The sequence below is a fragment of the Mobula birostris genome, chromosome 3 (genome assembly GCF_030028105.1).
Source record: "Mobula birostris isolate sMobBir1 chromosome 3, sMobBir1.hap1, whole genome shotgun sequence".
In the NCBI taxonomy this organism is placed as follows: domain Eukaryota; kingdom Metazoa; phylum Chordata; class Chondrichthyes; order Myliobatiformes; family Myliobatidae; genus Mobula; species Mobula birostris.
The window spans coordinates 106,903,684-106,925,262 of record NC_092372.1 but is presented as its reverse complement, the minus strand read 5'-3'; the positions used below and the strand labels follow the sequence as shown (position 1 = coordinate 106,925,262).

Here is a 21,579-nt window from a genome sequence, read left to right as displayed (position 1 = left end):
TTTTAATCTAAGTCCTTCAGCAATCACTTTGCTCCTTCAGCACTACCTAACCCTCCATCTATCTTTGTATCATCTGCAAATTTTGCCACAAAGCTATCAATTCCATTATCCAAATCTTTGACAAACAATGGGAACAGTAGTGGTTCCAATACTGACCTCTGAGGAAGACCACTAATTACTGCAGCCACCCAGAAAATACCCTCTTTATTCCCACTCGCGGCCTCCTACCTGTCAGCCATTTTGCTATCCATGCCAGTTTCTTTCCTGTAACACCAGAGGATTTTATCTTGTTAAGCAGCCTCGTGTGACACCTTATCAAATACCTTCAGTACTTAATGTAAATGGCAAGTAATAATCAGTCTGAAGTTAAAATGATAGCTTTGCAAAATAACAGCACTGCTTATAGAGCATAGGATGATGGCCCACAGCATGGGGCTGGTTACTGTGTAAAACAACAGTTACGTTAATTGGCTCCACCCCCCACCTTTTTATTCTGGCATCTTCCCCCTTCCTTTTCAGTCCTGAAGAAGGGTCTTGGCCTGAAACGTACAAATGTTTTTGTGTCTCAGAAGAGTGTCAGTGTGCAGAACTTTCTTAGATAGCAGAAGAGACAGAGTCTTTGTATAGGTTTCGATAGACAAGCAAGAGAGTGAACTGTTGCCTGGGTTAGACAGGAATCGAGATTTCAGTTAGATCAGCAATGATTTCATTAACATTTGGAGCAGAATCAAGGGCTCATGTTACTTTCTCTTACTGTTTATTTGTGTATTTGAACATTAATAAAAAATGGGGAAGATTTCCACACCTTTGTTTGACTAGGTCTTCATGTGTCCGACGTGTGACTCATGCACACAACTGTGTCACATGAATTTGGGCCATTTCAATGATGTGCATGGTCGGGCTTCTGAAGTATGCAGGAAACTTGTCTCTTACTTGACTTAAATGGGAACTGCTTGAGCAGCACCAAGCTGGTGCCGGGTACACATGCGGTTGGCTCTCCTTTAAGTAACTTGTTTACCTGGCTGTCTTTCAGTTTCCTCACAACCTGCTTCTCTCCCCTCCACATCTCTGTAAGATCACAGCCTTTATCTGGCATTGTCCAACCACTCCTCTGTCCCACTCACTAATGTTCTGATCTGATATTCTTGTCCTTCCAAATTCTTCCGATGAGGGATGATGTGACCTGCCATTTTGTTGATCTAACCCAACCTGACAGCTTGTAACATTTGACACCCATCCATGAACTCCCACATAACTAAAAACCTATACACCACATTCTCCATTTGCATTCCTATGACTGATTAAAGTTGCAACCCTTTGACTTAGTTAGCCCCACCATCAAGGCCTGACAAAGAGTATCAGCCACCCAATTCAGCTGTTTGGATGACAACCATTCATCAGCCTCAAACCTGAGACTTAACAGTTGATGATGGCTCACCCTTACATCTTGCTAACCACCCCCGCCCCCCACCTGATCAATGATTGCAGCCCCACAATGACAATGACCTGTCAACCCCTCTACTTGTCAGCTTGAGACAATCCTTCACTCCCCTCCCCCTGGGACTCTATACTCAATACTTTTTGCCCCCAAGCAGTCCCCCGATGAGGCACTGATTTGGTCTCACATGATTTCCTGAAGGCAACCACATCTTAAAGGGAATCTCCAAAGGAAAGCCACAAAGATGCTCTTGATAGGACATAAGATAGAATCGTTAACAACTATTAAAGTATTAAATGAAAACATTTAGAATGAAACCTCGTTTGCATGCCTGTTAGGTCTTTTAATGCCTCTTTCTTTATCAACAATGCATCATTTGCACCACTGTGAACAGCAAATAATTCATCAAGTGGTGGAACAGATATCAGGTGTGACTGTAAGAAATTATGCTGTGAAGTTTCCAGGTTGACTGGAGAATATCTATACAAGTGACAAGGGGAACTGAGGGTGAGAATGGAGATCCCAATAGGAGACTGAGGCCTAGAGTTTGTAGTCCTGTCGTCAGCTAGTCTGTAGGTTGATACAAAGTCCAGAAGTCCATTGGAAGTCTAGAAGTCAAAGCCTGAAGGCCGAAACTTGGAGACTGAAGAATGGAAGCCAAGAGGCCTGTCTTGGATTTGGAGGGCTTTCCGTATGGGTGGATGGAAGAGCAGAAAGGGGCTTGTTTTGCTGCTTGTTGTGTTTTGTGAACATGGTGGGCATGCTATGTTGGCAGCAGAATGTGTGGCAACCCTTGCATCCTTAAGATATGTTGACTGTTAGCGCAAATGATGCATTTCATTGTAAAGTATGTTTTGATGTGCATGTGATATAGAAACATAGAAACCCTATAGCACAATACAGGCCGTTTGGCCCACAGAGTGGTGCTGAACATGTCCTGACCTTAGAAATTACTAGGGTTACCTATAGCCCTCTATTTTACTAAGCTCCATGTACCTATCCAAAAGTCTCTTAAAAGACCCTATCGTATCTGACTCCACCACCGTTGCCGGCAGCCCATTCCATGCACTCACCACTCTCTGAGTAAAAAAACTTACCCCTAACATCTCCTCTGTACCTGCTCCCCAGCACCTTAAACCTGTGTCCTCTTGTGGCGACCATTCCAGCCCTGAGAAAAAGCCTCTAACTATCCACAAGATCAATGCCTCTCATCATCTTATACATCTCTATCAGGTCACCTCTCATCTTCTGTCACTCCAAGGAGAAAAGGCCGAGTTCACTCAACCTATTCTCATAAGGCATGCCCCCAATCCAGGCAACATACTTGTAAATCTCCTCTGCACCCTTTCTATGGCTTCCACATCCTTCCTGTAGTGAGGTGACCAGAACTGAGCACAGTACTCCAAGTGGGGTCTGACCAGGGTTCTATATAGCTGCAACATTACCTCTCGGATCCTAAAATCAATTCCACGATTGATGAAGGCCAATACACCGTACGCCTTCTGTAATATCTAATTCTGAGTCTGAATAAAACAAGTGCTAGTCGCTCGAGACCTTGGTGAATGGTTTCAGCAACTGCCACAGAGACATAACTGTTTAGTCTTGATTTTGTCAAAGCAAGTCATTTTGTAAACAGTGAGCGTGGAGGAAGGGAGGCAGGTGGCATAGTGCTTATTGTTACAGAAGAGCTAATAGCATTCACAGCAAAACATTGGCTTCTTTTCCTTAGAAGATCAATAATAAAGAAATAAAATGAATGATTCTGCACGTTAAGACTTCTAGGTGTCGAAGAATTTATGTGCTCTTTTTCCAGGTGTGCACACTTATCATCAACTGGCGAATTCCTTTAAATATCCAAGAAACATATGACTACCAAAGACAATAGGAAGCACCACCCTCCTTCCTTACTGACCGCAGATATTGTCCGATATTTATCTGAGAACAGTGACAGCCCCTTGGTCAACATCTTGTCCAAAAGGCAGTACCTCTAAATATGCAGCACAGTTCCTCCGGGGGGTGGGGGGGTGTGGGTCGGCAAAAGATAATTGAAATAAGAACAGCCGTTGCAGTCAATCAAGTTTCTTCCTTCCACCGGCTATGTGAAAAATGGTGAATTAAACTCTCTACCCTTTTCATTTAATCTTTTAAGTAAATCTTCTCCAAATTATCCTTCAGATCATCGAATCCTATCAAGGTTGCAGAACTGAAGTCTACATAATTCACCTTGAATTGGCCACTAAATATTTTTAAGTATGAACGTGGTCTTCTGCTGCTGTAGCCCATCCACTTCAAGGTTCAATGTGTTTTGTGTTCAGAGATACTTTTCTGCACACTGCTGTTGTAATGCATGGTTATTTGAGTTTCTGTCAGCTTGAATGAACCTGGGCATTCTCCTCTCTCATTAACAAGGTGTTTTCACTCATAGAGCGGCCGCGACTGGCTGTTTTTAGTCTTTACTCTTACCTGGCTCCAACAACTATTCCACAGTCAAAGTTACTAAGATCATATTTCTTCTCATTTCTGATGTTTGGTATGAAGAACAACTGATCCTCCTGGTCATGTCTGCATGCTGTTGTTGTCACACGATTGGCTGATTAGATATAGATCTACAAGTGCCTGGGGGTGCACCTGGATTTGAGTGGAGCACCAACACGGAGGCTGTGTGCAAAAAGGGCCAGAGTTGCCTCTACTTCCTGAGGAGAGTGAGGTCCTTTGGAGTAGGTAGGCATCTCCGTCATGTTTTAGCAGTCTGTTGTTGCCAGTGCAGTGGTGTGCAACAAGGCTGATGCCAACAGGCTCAATAAACTGATTAGAAAGGCTGGCTCTGTTATAGGTGTCAAACTGGACACACTGAAGGCTGTGGTAGAACAAAAGGACCCCACAGAAAATCCTGGCAATTCTGGACAATGTTTCTCACCCTCAGTATGCCACCTTGGCTGAAGAGAGGAGCACTTTTAGTAATAGACTAAGACAACTGCACTGCTCAAAGAGCAGTATATGAGTTTATTCTTACCCTTGGCCATTAGGCTCTATAATGAGTCAAGCTATAACTGGGGAAGTGATGACCCCTCCTGTTGAACTGTTTGAGGTAACTTTTTAAAATTCTTTCTTTTCTCTCCTAATATTTGTATATTTACATACTTATAATTCTACTGTGAGACTGTAGTTTCCTTTGGGATCAATAAAGTATATCTTACCTATTTGCATTAACATGCAAATGTATAGGTATTTCTAATAAAGTGGCCACTGAGTGTACGTTTGTGGTTAAATGAGCTTCACTTAATGATCATAGTTTACTCTTGACACATTTCTAAATTGCCACCCTTCTCCGGCGCACACAGTCTCTTAGTGTCTTAAGACCATAAGATATAGGAGCAGAAGTAGGCCATTTGGCCCATCGAGTCTGGTCCGTCATTCAATCATGGGCTGATCCAATTCTTCCAATCATCCCTACTCCCCTGCCTTCTCCCCATATCCTTTGATGCCCTGGCTAATCAAGAACCCATCTACCTTTGCCTTAAATACGCCCAATGTCTTGGCCTGCACAGCTGCTCGTGGCAACAAATTCCACAGATTTCTCTGCATCCCTGTTCTAAATGGTCGTCCTTCAATCCTGAAGTTATGCCCTTTGGCCTAGACTAATAACTTTGACATATCTAATCTGTTCAGGCCTTGTTGTTGACCTGAACTGTTGACTCAGTTTCTCTCTCCACACATGGTGCTGGAGATGCTAAATGTTGAAGACCCATCAGTACGTCACTAGTTTCCCCTGCCCAGGAACTCCAACCCACTTGCTGCCATGTCCCAGCGTTCTGAATTCCAGTTGCTCATTTTTCACTGACAAGTCCTTCCAGTGCTATCTACTGTATATCTGGTTTTTGCAAGCATTGTGGCCATCAAACTTTACAAATCCTCCCTTGGAGGTTCAGACACCATGAGCCAATAGGCTGGTCCTGGACTTATTTCCTGGCATAATCTACATATTACTATTTAATTATTTATGGTTTTATTACTATTTAATTATTTATGGTGCAACTGTAACGAAAACCAATTTCCCCTGGGATCAATAAAGTATGGCTGATTATGACTATAGCTTTTATTCTGCACATTTAATTCACCTTCATTGACACACCCTTAAGCTGCCTCTGGAATGGAGTATGGCGTGTTCTTCCTTAAACCTGCATCTACTACCTTTTAAAGGCCCCCTTAAAACTATTTCTTCTACTAGTTCTGGTTGTCAAGTTCAAGTTGCAACGTAAATTCCAATTAATGCTGTTGTTGGTGAGTACTGTATGATTAAAGAGGTGAATGTTTTATGAAGGGGAATTTGCTATTCTTTCTGTTGTTTATCCAAGTAATACCATCAGAGTAGTGTGCTGTTTTTGGCAGGATGTGAATCAGGACGGCATATTTCATTGTGTTATATATTTTCCAAACAGATGATTAATAAAGGTTCTGAATTTTTTTAATGAAACATGGAAACTAATTAATGTCTGATTTATGGGAAAGGAATGCCACTCTTGCTTCACATCCAAGTGTGTTTTTTTAAAAAGAAAACCATAAATAATGTTTGCCTGTTGTTGAGAGAAATGGAAATGTTTAAAATGAGGGTCAGCTTGCTGAAATAATGCAGCATCAAAACAAAACAAACTAAATCTGACCAAGTTCCTGTATTGTTTCAGTTTTAGAAAATATAGTATAAACGTACGTTTGAAAGTGGATTGGTCAGCTAATTGTTTTTCTACTCCTGTACATGTACAGGAAAACTAATAATCTGATGGTCTGGGATTTTAGTTAACAAATTGTGATTAACAAACTTTTGGAATTATTGAATAAGTTATTTATATTAATATCCCAACATATTGTGGCGAGCACTTGGTCCATAACGACAGACGAGGAAGCTCGTTAACTCAACAACTGTTTTATTGTGATAAACACAAAACAGACCGGGCACCATGACCCGGAGAGTGAACCCAACCAGTCTCACACAGATGGGGGAGGTGACCATCACACACCCTGGTTACAGTCAGGGTGACCCACAAATACACAAGTGAATAACTGTATAACCCAAGCTAAAATGTAACAATAAATGAACTGGAACTTTCCATCATAATCACACAAAAACATTTTAACTCAAGAACAATAAACAGTGCTGTTCGTTAGAAATGCATGGGTGGACTGTTGACCACCCCCCCCACCCCCCAGAGTGTCAAACTACCCCACCGCCCCAGAGTCCATAACAACATCCAAAAGTCCCAGCGGGCATCGACACTGCCGCCTGTTTGTGAGAGGAAGAGGCAGGGCGCCCGGAGTGTCATTTCCTTCCTTCAGCCTCACTGGGTTAGTGGTGGCCAAGGGCTGACACGATGCCAGATAGTCCCGGTGCAGCATGACTGCCTTCCGCCGTTCAGGTAACCGCATCCGATATACCACATCGGAGATACGGTCGAGCACCTCTCCCGGCCCCTTCCAGTGGCTTCCCAGCCTGGGGGAATGGTCCCTTCTCCTGGGAGGGGCAGTAGACCCATACTGGGGCACCCACCATGTACTGCGGCATTGACACCCTGGACAGTTGGCCTGGCCCCTTCTGGGACATGTAAGCTTCACAGCCGTGCACGAACAGCTCCACATCCTGCCTGTACCCAGGCCAGTACAAGCGTTCACGCAGCCTGCCGAACATCTTTGCAACTCCGAGATGGCCGGCCACCACCAGCCCAACCACCGTGCGGCACCGCGGCAGAGCCCCCGGGGGACCACAGCAAATGTCTGTCACCATCGGACAATCGCCACCGCCGGGACAGCAACCTGTCGCGCACCTCCAGCGTTCCCCACTGCAAGTACAGGGCTCTGGTCTCTGGGTCCAGGGTGGAGATCTCTGCCCACTCCGGCTGTCGTCCCACACTCAGCCATTCCCTCAGCCGGGCCAACACGGGATCGCTCATCTGGTCACTGTGCAGCTGCTGGTCCGCGGTGGGGAGGTGGTCGCTGGCCGTCACCGGCACTTGCTCCTGGTTCAGCTGTGTTGCGCTGGGCCGCTGTTGGGTGTGCTGTGTTGCACCACCGCGTGCCGCTGTGGAACCGGTGGTGGTCGCTGCCCCAATGGGACCGCTTCCTGGAGCTGCCCTGCCGGAGAGCCACGGCTTTGGCACCGAGGTAGAGTGTTGCCCCCGACACATCCACACGGTCCCCCAGTGGGATAGCAGGTCCAGGCCAAGGATGCAGGACTCTCGGATGTCAGCAGGACACACCTTGTCCTCCGCTGTGTTTTCCCCTCTGCAATGTGCAGCCCCCTCTTCCCTCGCAGCTGGGTCGCCGTCGTTGTTCACCCAGGCTGGGGTGGCTGGTCTGTGTTGGGGAGAACACCGGGACAGATGATGGTGATGGTTGACCTCGTGTCCACCAACGCCCGGCATCTGACGCCCTCCACCACGCAGTCCACGTATAAGCCTCGCTTTTCACTTAAACGACCCACCCGGAGGGGCGACAATGGAGGGATACGGCTGGGGGAATCTGGCGGCACAGTGGCGGAGATCAGCTGCCAATGCCCCCAGGCTTTCTCCCTTACGGCGCCGTCTGCTGCGCAGTTCTTCCCTCATCGCTTCCGCCAACGGCCTCTGCTTGAAACGCTGCTCCGGTGCCACTACGAGGGCCCTGTGGTCACGCTGCCCCACCGACGTTAGGTCTAGGTGGGCCCGCAGGGCATCTCCCTCCAGTGCCAGGGCAAGGTGCACCGCCGTCTCGGTGGGGCTCTACCCGTTGTGCCATGCGGCAAGTCTGACTTGCACCAGGTAAGGCTGCAGGCGGCTGGTACTGTTGTTTCTGGGCAGCCTCAATCTGGACCTTGAGGGGCAAATCGTCGAGGCCCTTTGGTCTTCCTGTTGCTCAGGCGGCATCTGCCGTGGTGCCCGTCCTCCCATGGTTCCGGCATCTTGGGTTACCCTGTGCGGGTCACTATGGAGGTGAGTGACGTGCTCCGCTCTGTCCCCCGGGTTGGGGAGCCTGCGTATGCTTACTCCGTCGGGGCTCCCTGGGAAGGCACGATGCTCGGTTCCAGGTCCTCCCTCCAGATTTCATCTTCATGAACCCTGCCCGTGGGTGTGGGGGAGGCATACTGCTTGGTTCCTCATCTTATTCCTCTGGTCTTAAGGCACTCTATCTGATGTCATAGCTCTTCAATCTCACATCCCACTCCACACACCAATGTGGTTGACATTTGGTCCATAATAACAGATGAGGAAGCTCATTAACTCAACAACCGTTTTAATGTGATAAACACAAAACAGACTGGGCACCATGACCCGGAGAGTGAACCCAACCAGTCTCACACAGATGGGGGAGGTGACCATCACACACCCTGGTTACAGTCAGGGTGACCCACAGATACACAAGTGAATAACTGTATAACCCAAGCTAAAATCTAACAATAAATGAACTGGAACTTCCCACCATAATCACACAAAAACACTTTAACACAAGAACAATAAACAGTGCTGGTCATTAGAAATGCAGAGGTGGGCTGTCGACCACGCCCCCCCCCCCCTCAGCTTCACAGTATTTTGAATTCACCGTTTTAGATTCTAATCACTGTTATAATAAATTTCCCAGTGAACTAGGTAAGTTGAAAGAGAGTATAGGACTTACAGATTTAATGAGTTGATTGGGAGTTGAGTCAGAAGGGAGTACAGAACCAGGGCTCTGGCATGTTAGAGAATGGAGTGGGAACTGGGGACCCAGTGAATCAGAAATGTATGTTGAGTTGTGCGTCATGGAATCAGGTCTTTGGTCCACTATGTTCATGCCTACTATTGAACTTCTCTGTAATTTAGCTGCAGATGTCTTAGCAGTTCAACAGCATGGCAAGATGCTGCTTGAATATTGTGAGAGCATCTGCCTCAGCATCAACTTTCAGATTCCAACTTCTCTCTGCTTGAAAAAATTTCCCCTCGTGTCCACTCTAAGTTTCCTACCTCTCCTTTTTACTGTCTGCCCACTTGCTTTGACAGCTCTACCAAGGGTACAAAATATTCCTGGTATTGACAATATGTATCAGTCAATTGTCTGATCACCCCTCAGCTTCCTCTGTTCAGAAAACAAATCCAACTAATTCATTGTCTCCTGATAACTGAAATGCACCAATCCAGACAATATTATGATCAATCTCCTCTGCACCCTCTCCAGTGCAATCTCATCTTTCCTATGGTGGGCAGAGCTTTACACAATATAGCCTAACCAGGGTATTAAAAAGTTATAATATGATATCCCTGTCTCATATTCAGTGGCATAGCTGATGAAGACAAGCGTGCTAAGTGGCTTCTTCCTCATTCAATCTACCTGTGCTACCATTTTCAGTAATCTTAGGACTTGCGCCTTTGTACATCAACATTTCCTCAATTTTACTGTGTGTTACTTTATTGGAATTTTCAATATTGATACCTTTGCACTTGGGGTTAAATTAAAGGGATTATGGGAACGTGGACCCCAGTGAATTAGAAGGAAGTACAGGAGCTGGTGAGTGGGAACAGATTGTGGGAACTGGGAGCCCACCAAGTTGGAAGGGTGCATAGCAAATATTACCAGATGAAGCAGATGTCAAACCATCTGGGTTTCCAAATGAACTGATCCTGGATTATTAGAGTTTTACTCCAGTAGGCTTTCCTCCTTCCTTTAAGATTTTTTGTTAACTATATTTCCACCATTCCACTTATGCCCCATACCCCATTCCTCTTTGTGTTGTAAAATGTTATCAGTCTTTTAGAAGCGGGGCTCTGTTGAGGGAGTGGGGTCAGTTCTCTGCTACTCATACTTTTTAGCAAACTATAAAAGAGAAACTTTTCTCCCATTCTCATTTTTTCACTGTCTTTCCAATGTTACTTAGGGGTGAAAAAGTGTTAGTACTTGAACCTTCTTCTTCACCAAATATCTCTTGACATTGTCAGATTAGAAATAGTTCTGTCTCACTAAAAAATCTTGCACACCCACAATATCTACAGCAGAGGATATGGAAACAAAACTCAATCGAATTCAAAATAATTGCTCACATAATGACTTTAAAGTAGGTCATCATTTCCTTCTGAGAAAGTGAAAATCAGATTCATCTCAAACAGCCAATGATAAGCTGTTTAATGTAGGAAACAGGGCACCCAGTTTGTGCACAGCACTCACAAACAGCAAAATGATTAAAAACTAAATTACCAGTTGAGTAAAGGATATTCTCAGGTTAATAGAGTTAACATTCTTTCCCTTCAGATAGTGCCATTGGAATTGTTAGATAGTAGAAAATGACAAGTTTAGCAACTTCCAAACGATGGTACCTCTTTTAGAGTAGTATTCCATCAGTCCTGCCAGTGGAATACCAGCCTAGATAATCAAAGGTGGTGATGAATCAGCATATAGGAGGAAGAATGAAAATCTGGTTGAATGGTGCCACAACAACACCTTTCACTTAACATCAGCAAATCCAAAGAGCTGATTATTGATTACAGGAGGAAGAAGGCAGGTGGTCTACGAGCCAGTTCTTATTAGCGGTCAGTAACTTTAAATTCCTTAGCATTATCATATCAGAAGATCTTTACTGTGGCCAGCAGGTAAGTACTATATTAAAAAAGGTACAGTAGCACCTCTGCTTTCTTAGAAGTTGGCTCAGATTTGGCATGTCGTCTAAAAGTGTGACAAACTTCTCTAGATGCACAGTAGAGATTATCCTGACTGGTTGCATCATGGCCTGGTATGGAAACACCAATGCCCAAGAATGGAAAAGCCACAATAATTAGTAGATACAGCCCAATTCATCATAGGAAAAGCCCTTCCCATCAGTGAGCACATCTACAAGGAGCACTGCCACGAGACAGCAGCAGCTATCATCAAGGACCCCCACCATCCAGGCTGTGATCGGAAAGGAAGTGCAGGAGTCTTAGGTTCCATACCACCAGGTTCAGGAACAGTTATTGTCTATCAGCCATCAGGCTCCTGAACTAGTTTTGATAATTTCACTAATCCCAATGCTGAACTAATAATTGAACATAACCGATGGGCTCACTTTCAAGGCATCTACAGCTCATGTTTTTAGTATTATTAATTAAATAATTTATTTATTATTTGTTTTTAGTATTTGCAGAGTTTGTTTTTTTTTCTTGCACATTGGTTGCTTGCTAGTCTTTGAACCTAGTGTATTTCTTTGTTCTACTTTGAATGCCTGGAAGGCAAAGAATCTCAGGGTAGTATAAGGTGACATAGATACACTTCGATAATAAATATATTTTGAAGTGAGTCTTGAACTAAAAACCTTGCAATTCAGCAGCCAATTAAAATGGCATGACCCATATCTGTTGGTTGATTTTAAATCATATTAACACAGAGAACTTCTGGTAAGATTCAAAGATTCAAAAAAAAAATTATTGTCATTCTAACCATACATCAACTCTGCAGGGCAGAATGAGACAGCCCGTTCAGATGTGGTGGCCTTTCAGGGGCCAATCACAGGGTTTTTTCTGTCTTTTTTGCAATTACACAGCATTGCTGGGCATTAACTTCCAGTACTACAGGTCTACCACATCAGCAAATTGCTCATTGGCAGAGGATCTGGACGGTGCGGAGCATGTTACTGGCCACTCCATCAAAGTCGTTGTGCGAAAGCAGTGTGCAGTCTAATGAGTGATTGTCTTAGATGATTTTTTTATGATTGAAAGACCCTGTTGGACTTTGCTAATATAAAATATTGCAAGTCGGTTTCCCTTGTTTATTGGTGAGATGTACGGCAGGGGAGCTATGTGGCCTTGGTGGTAGCGAGTTCTAGGCCTCAAGCCGAGGAGTTCCCTGTTGCAGCAGTGCAGGACGATAAAGTCAGTTGAAGGGGATGATATACACACCTCAGCTTAAATGTTATGAAGAGCCCAAGAAGGACCTTGGCTATTGAATTTATGAAAGCTCATATGAGTCATGCTAAAGCCATTGTTGCAATGCTGGTAATGGGCAATGACCTGTATCTGCAACTTACTATGTAATATCTCGATTCACCCCTAGAAAATATTTGGAAAGACTATCAACGACTCCATTTGAAAGGAGACCATGTTACAATAATCCTAGAAATATTTATGTTATTTAACAACCTCATATTCAATGATCTCCCACACATAATTTTCCAATTCCACACTATTTTGTTTTGCTATTTCCATACTTCTTAAATATTATAAAATTTCTATGTTGTGTGATGCTAGAAAATGATTAAACTGAGATACGGAAATCTCAACTAACAGTGGTTGCTCGGTGGCCTCGTCCCAAGATAGATAGCATCTAAAGGATGCCACAAGTTGATCTAGCATTAGGTGGACCACAATTATAGTACTACCTACTGTTGTATCTCAGCAAACTTCTACCAGCCTTGGGGAAGTGCCCGAATAAACTAAGTAATAAAGAAATAGCGTCTGGACTGAATTTATACTCACTTATGTTTATGAGAAAAAGAAGTGATCCACTTCAGAGCTTTAAAATGTTCAAAAGTATAAGAGTAAATGGAAGCTGTTTATTTCTTTGAGGGGAATGATTTAAGTATAGATGTGGAACTTCGAAGTGATGATCGGCGTAATTGTTTTACGCTGCGCATGGTTTAGATTTGGGACTCTCCCTCCCAAAGGCAAATGAAATCAACCAGTTTGTAAGTTCCAAAACTTACAGGATTGACTTTTGATAGGCTACAGTTACAAGATGAAGGGTGATAAATGGAAATTGACAAATTATGTAATTGATGTGAAGTAGAAGGTAGATGCCCTTTCCAGTTCTTATTCCTGTATTATTTAAAGGAAGTAGTTCAGTCTGGAGAAAGTAATATTTCACCACCAAATGCTGGATTCCTGAGTCAATAGTTTCACCCTTCACAACTTGGTATAATTATCCTGCATCTTTAGAGCAGACATATACATTTTTAAATCATCCTCATTATATTAGCAGGTACAATATATTGTTGTATTCCTTAAAGCAATTTACTTTTGGAAGTATGTCAAATATTCAATGGTCATTAAGATGAGGGATATCAAAGCTGAGGAATGAAATAGTTGTTATGGTCAGTATCGATTTTCAGTTTAGATGAAACATGACCTAATTATGACTGCAATTAAATATGGGCTGATACAATTGAACGTTAATATCAAACTTAAAAATGCTGCTTCATAAAATAACAGTTTACAAGTAATTTTCCAGGGGTCATATCCTTCTGAGAAAAAGGTGAAGCAGAAGAGTCTTACAGGAATTAATGGTATTGCTGAAACCCATTTCACTGAAGGTACTTATACTGGTGAGAGCTTTTTATCTCTTCAGTTTAGATTGCATTCAGATTTAAGTACCGAGGTTGAAAGGACAAAGTGCCGCTATTTCATACTATTGCCCTTCCACTTGACAGTAATAAAGCTATCAGTTGATGACAAATAAATGGTTAAACATCATGCAATATTAATTATGTAATGCACTTGGCCATTACAGAATTCCAAATTTGTGATAAGAAAATGGAAGTTCAAAGTTCAAAGTAAATTTATCAGCAAGGTATGTATGTATATGTCACAAGATACTACCTCGAGATTTATCTTTTTGCAGGTATTTACAGGAAAATTAAGTAACACAATACAAGTTACTGAATGAAAAGCTATAAATAACAAAGACTGACATACAACTAATGTGCAAAAGAAGACAATGCAAATAATACAAAATGGAAATAAATAATACTGAGAACATGAGTTGTAGAGTACTTGAAAGTGAGTCTGTAGGTTGTGGAGTCAATTTAGTGTTGAAGTGAGTGAAGCTATTTGTGCTGGTTCAGGAGCATGGTGGCTGTTGGGTATTAACCGTTCCTGAAGCTGGTCCTTGGACTTCTGTATCTATTGCCCGATTGTAGTAGTGAGAAGAGAGCATGACCTGGATGGTGGTGGTCCTTGATGGTTGATGCTGCTTTCTTGTGGCCACACTCCTTGTAAGTTTGCCCAATGATGGGTAGGGCTTTGCCTGCATCCACCTCTTTTTATAGACTTCTCCATTCCTCAGCATTGGTGTTTCCAAACTTATATCTATAGAAGAGAGTATCCTGACTGGTAATGTGCTAAAATAATTTAAATTATTTTATCCTTTTAGTTTTATAGTTATAATGGTCATTTGCTAAAAATACAGTATAAATTAATGTATTATTTTCACCTACTGAAGTACCGTGAAAATCTTGTGTTGCATAATGTCCATATGGGTCAATTCATTACATTAGTGCATTGAGTTAGTGCAAGGTAAATTATAGTAACAGAGAACATAAAGTGACAATTTAGTAATTGACTTATTTTAGGTTGTAAAGATGTATCCCCACTTTATAATCTCAACAAGTGACTGAGGTTTTCAGTTTATTCACTTGACAAAATACAAACGTACATTGGAGCAACCAAATGTTATTTACACTCTGGCATTTTACTGTGATGTCCACAGTAAGTATCCAGTTCAGACATACTTCACAGTATTGATTGCTCAACTATCTTTCAGTAAAACAGAAATGCAATTTACAAGGTATGCCTCAAGCAGGTACTGGCTACACATGTTTTGATATAAATTATTTCTATTAAGAAAATAAAATTGCCAAAAACACAGGATGTGACAATAGTCAAAAAATATCCTGATGACTCTAGATTAAAATGTGTTGCAGCTTAGCAAGAAGTGGTCATTCAACACACACAAAATGCTGGTGGAACGCAGCAGACCAGGCAGCATCTATAGGAAGAGGTACAGTCGACGTTTCGGGCCGAGAGCCTTTGTCAGGACTAACTGAAAGAAGATATAGTAAGAGATTTGAAAGTGGAAGGGGAAGGGGGAGGGGGAGATGCAAAATGATAGGAGAGGACATGAGGGGGAGGGATGGAGCTAAGAGCTGGAAAGTTGATTGGCAAAAGGGGTACCAGGCTGGAGAAGGGAGAGGATCATGGGACGGGAGGCTTAGGGAGAAAGAAGGGGGGAGGGGCACATCAGAGGAAGATATAGTGAGAGGGACAGAGGGAGAAAAAAGAGAGAGAAAGAAAGGGGAAAAAAATAAGTAAGCAAATAAGGGAGGGGGTAAGAAGGGGAGGAGGGGCATTAATGGAAGTTAGAGAAGTCAATGTTCATGCCATCAGGTTGGAGGCTACCCAGACAGAATATATTGCACTGTTTTGTTTACTGTGTACATTTGAGATCCATACGGAATGAATTCTGCTGGTTGGATCAGACAGCAAACATACCAGACTAATACTCGTCGGCAGTCGCCTATCCAAGTGTTGAGCAGACCTGAGTCTGCTTGTTTTGGTGCTTAGAAAGGGTGTGATGAGAATACCAATCCATGGCTTCTGGTCATTACTTTAACCATCAAAATGTTTCTGGATTAACAGAACAAATGGATTTAAATCAGAATATTTGATAAAGGACAGAAATAAAAGAGAAAGGGGAATTACATATTTTCAGTAACTCAGCAAGTTCACTTTTACCTCAGCAACACACACATAATGCTGAAGGATTTCAGCAGGTCAGGCAATATCTATGGAAAAGAGTAAACTGTCAACGTTTCAGGCCAAGACCCTTCGGCAGGGTTCTCTTAGCTGATTTTGCTTACAAACTTGGGATGAAAACTATATATATTCTGAAAATATAATTACATAGAAGTATGTTTTTAGCCACTTGACACAGTCTGTTGTGTGAGTGACATTGATAAACAGGTTTTTTTTGCTGACTTCTAAAATGCTCTGCCCATTAAAAGCTAGTAACTTGCTTATTGCGTACAAAATGTGAAAAGGTCGTACTTTTTCCTGGCTATATGCAACCTCAATCAGAAAGTGTATGGAATTGAGTAGCATTTGGGTAAAAATGGCATTGTTTAAAACACTACGGTAATCCCAGTCCAATTCCACCCTGCAAAGCTGATGGTTTGTCAACATCAGTGTGGCTCCAGATTCTGAATGCCATATTTCCTGTGGGAACAACCTGTATCATTTTTGGGGATTTATTTTTTTGTTCCTTTCCATACCTTGTGGCACATTGGGCAGCATTTTTGCTATATCCCTAGCCCTTGTCTTTTTTTATGAGGCCGAGTCGCTAGCTCGACGCTCAACCCAGCACTGATGCAAAGTGTACAAGGAGCCGGTCAGGGTTGAACCTGGGACCACTCACCTTGAAGTTCACTGCTGATGGTACTGCACCCCCAGCTGGCTGTCTGTATCATAGCTAGCAACAAATGTCCACTGAGCTCAGATGCTTATTTTTGAGTCTGACTCTCTTCCTTCAAAAAATGAGTCCCCATCCCCTTCAATCCAGCCCTACTCCAATCCCAACAGCACAGAACTTATGACATCCAACAAGTCTTTTAATTATTACACTTTCTTCTCTTTCCCCTTCCCATGCTCAAATTGCACGTAATCTGGTCTTTGTTCAATCAAATTGCTTAATCCTAAATATTTAAACAAGATTTTTGATCGTAGAGACAGAAGAGGTTGAAGGTGCTGTAACATGGGGCAACATTGATGTTGATAATTCCATTTCTTACCCCTCACCCATCTCGTCACCTCACTGATGCTGCTCATGCTACTGTGTTCCTGCAACCCTTGTTTCTCAAAGGTTTTTGATTAGTCATGTAGCTGAAATAAATTGATAATATACCCTTAAGTGGAGCTCCCATAAAATCACCTTTCTTTCTCATCCTGAATTCCACTGATGTAACTTCTACAGAAACACAGACGTGGTTTAGTAATGAATTCACTAGATCCTCTGCAAAAGTTCCTAGTCCATTTCTTCTTTTTGGTAGCAAAAGTTTCAGATATGAAGCTTCGTGTTTTCTGTTCCATCTGCAGTAATGGAATGTTGGTGAAGAGTAAACAGCTTTGAGGAACCTACCAACTTTCATTTCTTGGGGATGATGGAATGCTCAAGTGATAGCTTTTAAAAGCCATGTAACAATGTGTTTTGACATCAAACTACAGTGAGCTGAGGCTTTGTGAATATCAAGAAAACAAAAGCAGGAGTAGGCTTCATGACACTGAAGCTTGCCCAAACCCCACGACCCCTAGCATTCAATAAAATCATGCTTAATGTATGCTAACCATAGCTCTTCTTCTTTGCCATGTCCTTGTAGATTTCAAATTCCCCAATCTTTCAATTATCTACCTGCACTTTAAATACTTGTAATGATCGAGCACCCACTGAGGTAAATAATTACACCATCTGGAGCAGGGAATCCTGGGGATTGATCACCATCTGTGAAAAGAAATTTCTACGTACCTCCATTTTAAATGACTGACCTTTACCTTGATACTATGTCCTCTTGTTCGAGATCCTTCCACAAGTAGAATTATGGAAAACAATTCACAGGACTTTGTCCTGGACTTTTGCTTTCTTCTGTCAGCAAAGATGCTCAATCAATATAAAAGATGAAGTAATTACTTCACCTGTTGGGGACCATGGTGGAGAATGTCTCTTTTCCCCAGGTGCTCAGGTTTCTTCCCCCGGTCCGAAATCATACTGGGTAGGTTAATTGGTCATTGTAACTGATCCTGTGATTGGGCTAGGGTTAAATCGTGGTTGTCAGGGGTTGCTGGGCAACATGGCTCCAAGAGCCGGAAGGGCCTATTCCACGATGTATCTCTAGGTAAAATAAACAATTACATTTCATTAAATATTAAGTTGCTTTTGGGGGAATAAAATGTTTTAGGGACATCTAATTTTGGAATGGATTAGATGAATACGTTATTGCTTCAACTTTTGAATGTAGGTTTAAATGTTATATTTAGGAAAAGCAAAACTGCTGCCCTCCCAGGTGGTCATGAAAGATTCTACAGCACTGTTCAAAAAAAGAGCAAGGGAATTCTCCTGGTGTCAGGCTTATATTTATTTTTCAGTCAAAAGATAAATCAAATAAACTAGTCATTTATTTAATTTATGGTTGTGGAACCTTGCTGAGTGCAAATTTGCTGCCAAGATTTCTTTCTTTATCGAGAAAGAGACTCTGTTGTTTAAATCCACTGTGGCTTCAGTTTAATTATTCACCATAAGCCACAATGCTCACAAGTGTCATAACAACCCGTATCGCCCCAGCACAGGATTTCATGTGATAAACACTATGATGCATAAAATCAGGAATAACAAGCAGTCAGCAGTTCAGGCTGCATTTGTGGGAGGGACTTTTGGGTTGACACCTTGCATTGGGACTGGGAGTGGAGAGGTGAGATGGCCAATATGGAGGAGAAGGGGAGTGATGAGACAGGAGTCTGAGGTAATTAATGGACAGGAGGGCTGTGAGATGACATGTAGGTTAGGCTAGGTAGGGGAGGAGATGGGTGACAGAATGATAGATGGAGGCAAACAGAGAGAGAATGGAAGGAGGAAAAAGAAACAAAAGACAGATGGAGCAACGTAGGGGGAGACAGATTGGAAACAGTTACTGAAGGGAGGTTGGCAGGAACACGAAGGACTACCAGTGTTGGAATCCGGTAAGTAAAGAAGTAGAATGGAATCCATAACAGGAGAGGTGAATGGCAGAGGGAACCAGAAACAGATGAGGAGGTATGGTTGAAGGGCGTGGAGCCTGTGGGTCGACTGTCGTGCAGCAGATGGATGAAACCAGGTGGGGGAAGGGGACTGGGGTTTGTGAGAGAAAGGGGACAAGAATGGAAGACTGGAGAAGGATCGGGGGTGGGAGGGGAGTGTGTCTCCATGATACATAAAATGTTTGACTCTCTCACTTTATTCTTAACCATATTCCTTCTATTTTCTCTCCAATCAACATATTTATGTCGTTGATGTTTTGAAGAATTAATTAGTACCAAGTTACAATTTGGGAGTGTCTTCCACACATCTTGTAAACAATATATTTCATCTAACCACTAGCTTAGTTTGAGGCCTGCTAATTTTAAATATGTATACTGATTTACTGTCTAAGTCAAGTAGCTTGCCTAACACAGACCTGCAGTATATTGTTTCTCTTTTTGATCTTCCTTTCACTGATAAAATTAATTCACCCTTCTCAATCTTCCTGCTTTTGTCTAAAAAAATCTGTGTCTATCAAGGGAATGTTCAAAATGTCAAGTGATCGACATTGTTATTTGTGGCCCAATCCCATGTGGCCTTTGCATCAGTGACAGATTAGTTGGTACAAGCTCAAGCAACACACATAAAAGTTGCTGGTGAATGCAGCAGGCCAGGCAGCATCTATAGGAAGAGGTACAGTCGATGTTTCGGGCCGAGACCCTTCGTCAGGACTAACTGAAAGAAGAGCTAGTAAGAGATTTGAAAGTGGGAGGGGGAGGGGGAGATCCAAAATGATGGGAGAAGGCAGGAGGGTGAGGGATGGAGCCAAGAGCTGGACAGTTGATTGACAAAAGGGATTTTACATCTTTTGCATCCCTTTCTCTGGCGGACAAGCTCATAGGCATTTTGGGTCATCCCACTCCAGAGTCTGAGTCTGAACTCCAGCCTTCTTATTGACCACTGGAGACACAAGGGATTATAGACGCTGGCTGGAAGATGGAGTAACAAACAGAAGATTGTAGCAACTCAGTGGGTTGAGCAGCATCTATTGGAGGAGGGAGGAACTGTCAAAGTTTTGGATCGAGACCCTGCAACACACCATTATGCTGTTAGCTGCCTGTTGGATGAGATGTTAGCCAGTGGTGCACTTTTTTTATACAGAAAAGGCCAGGTTGGCATCTCAAGTCATTTCTTTTCATCACACATAACCAAGACCTGATTTTATTTAGGATGTACGTGAAGATAAGATCTAATATTCAGCACAGCTTTGTGGGCTGAAGGGCCTTTACTGTGCTGTAGGTTTTCTATGTTTCTAATATTTATTAGGAGCCTTGATTCTGTTCAGATTACTACTGAGTAATAACAGTGCTGGTTTCTCTCTTATGCAATGAATTCTGACTGGTACATTTATGTGTATTTGAGAGTATAATTTTCTGAAATCCTTTTTAACTCTTGCACAGTTCTGCAAACTCTTTAAGAGTCTGGGTTCTTGACTTGTTTTAAATTGGTCACTGTAAATTAAACACGCTTTTACAAAGTATACTTATTCTTGTAAGCGGAACAAGTGCTACACATGCCCTTACACTTCCTCCCTTACCACCATTCAGGGCCCCAGACAGTCCTTCCAGGTGAGGCAACACTTCACCTGTGAGTCGGCTGGAGTGATATACTGCGTCCGGTGCTCCCGATGTGGCCTTCTATATATTGGCGAGACGCGACGCAGACTGGAAGACCACTTTGCTGCACACCTACACTCTGTCCACCAGAGAAAGCAGGATCTCCCAGTGGCCACACATTTTAATTCCACATCCCATTCCCATTCTGACATGTCTATCCACGGCCTCCTCTACTGTAGAGATAAAGCCACACTCAGGTTGGAGGAACAACACCTTATATTCCGTCTGGGTAGCCTTCAACCTGATGGCATGAACATTGACTTCTCTAACTTCCGCTAATGCCCCACCTCCCCCTCGTACCCCATCCGTTATTTATTTTTATACATACATTCTTTCTCTCACTCTCCTTTTTCTCTCTCTGTCCCTCTGACTATACCCCTTGCCCTTCCTCTGGGCTTTCCCCCCCCTCCCCCTTTTCCTTCTGCCTGGGCCTCCTGTCCCATGATCCTCTCATATCCCTTTTGCCAATCACCTGTCCAGCTCTTGGCTCCATCCCTCCCCCTCCTGTCTTCTCCTGTCATTTTGGATCTCCCCCTCCCCCTCCCATTTCCAAATTTCTTACTAGCTGTTTCTTCAGTTAGTCCTGACGAAGGGCTTTGGCCTGAAACATCGACTGTACCTCTTCCTAGAGATGCTGCCTGGTCTGCTGCATTCGCCAGCAACTTTAATGTGTGTTGCTTATTAGGTTGGAGTTGCTGTTGTCTGCTTGACAGATTTTTCTCTTCCCCCTCCCCCTCTCCCTATCTCCCTCCCTCTCTCTCGCCCCTCCCTCCTCTTCTCTCTCTCCCCTCCCTCCCCCCTTTCCCCTCCCTCTCCCCTCCCTCCCCCTCTCTCTCTCCCTCCCTCCCCCTCTCTCTCTCCCTCCCTCCCTCTCTCCCCTCCCTCCCCTCCCTCCCTCTCTCCCCTCCCTCCCTCTCTCCCCTCCCTCCCTCTCTCTCTCTCTCCCCCCTCCCTCCCTCTCTC

The 21,579-nt window shown here is 43.2% G+C and overlaps 1 protein-coding gene across 3 annotated transcripts in view; it reads left to right on the top strand.

The window, feature by feature from the left end:
* Positions 1-21,579, top strand: part of ndst3 (N-deacetylase/N-sulfotransferase (heparan glucosaminyl) 3) — a 726,179-nt gene that overhangs the window by 212,052 nt on the left and 492,548 nt on the right. The window contains exon 1 of one of the 3 annotated variants that reach the window (XM_072253180.1): positions 5,670-5,719. The exons of the other annotated variants lie outside the window; for them this stretch is intronic. The gene's annotated coding sequence lies outside the window, so the exon portion shown is untranslated. Of the gene's footprint in view, positions 1-5,669; positions 5,720-21,579 lie in introns of those variants that run through there. 3 annotated transcript variants of the gene reach the window in all.